General features: G+C 39.1%; 1 protein-coding gene across 2 annotated transcripts in view; it reads left to right on the top strand.

Moving 5' to 3' along the window:
• The window catches only part of LOC119593777 (TOG array regulator of axonemal microtubules protein 2-like), an 8,567-nt gene that overhangs the window by 2,130 nt on the left and 6,202 nt on the right, over positions 1-235 (top strand). The window lies entirely within an intron of this gene.

Genomic DNA, 235 nt, shown 5'->3' with positions numbered 1-235 from the left:
GTCTTTTCTTCAGAGGGTGTTCATGTGTTTGTGCATGGTGTTTTGTGAGGGAATTTCGTTGTTTGTTTTATTTTTCATCAGACTCCAACTTTTGTCGTTTCCTGGAGACTTTATTTTCGAGTGTTAATTGTCCCTCTCATTAATTTATGTGTTTGTCGCAAATACTTTTTCCTTCACTGTGTGTCGTGGATTTCTACATGTGAGTTTACCGCCGAGTTTCCTTCTGGGAATGTGC

The sequence above is a fragment of the Penaeus monodon genome, chromosome 32, assembly GCF_015228065.2.
Source record: "Penaeus monodon isolate SGIC_2016 chromosome 32, NSTDA_Pmon_1, whole genome shotgun sequence".
NCBI classification, from domain to species: domain Eukaryota; kingdom Metazoa; phylum Arthropoda; class Malacostraca; order Decapoda; family Penaeidae; genus Penaeus; species Penaeus monodon.
The sequence above is the reverse complement of the archived record's forward strand: the minus strand, read 5'-3'. Positions and strand labels throughout refer to the sequence as shown.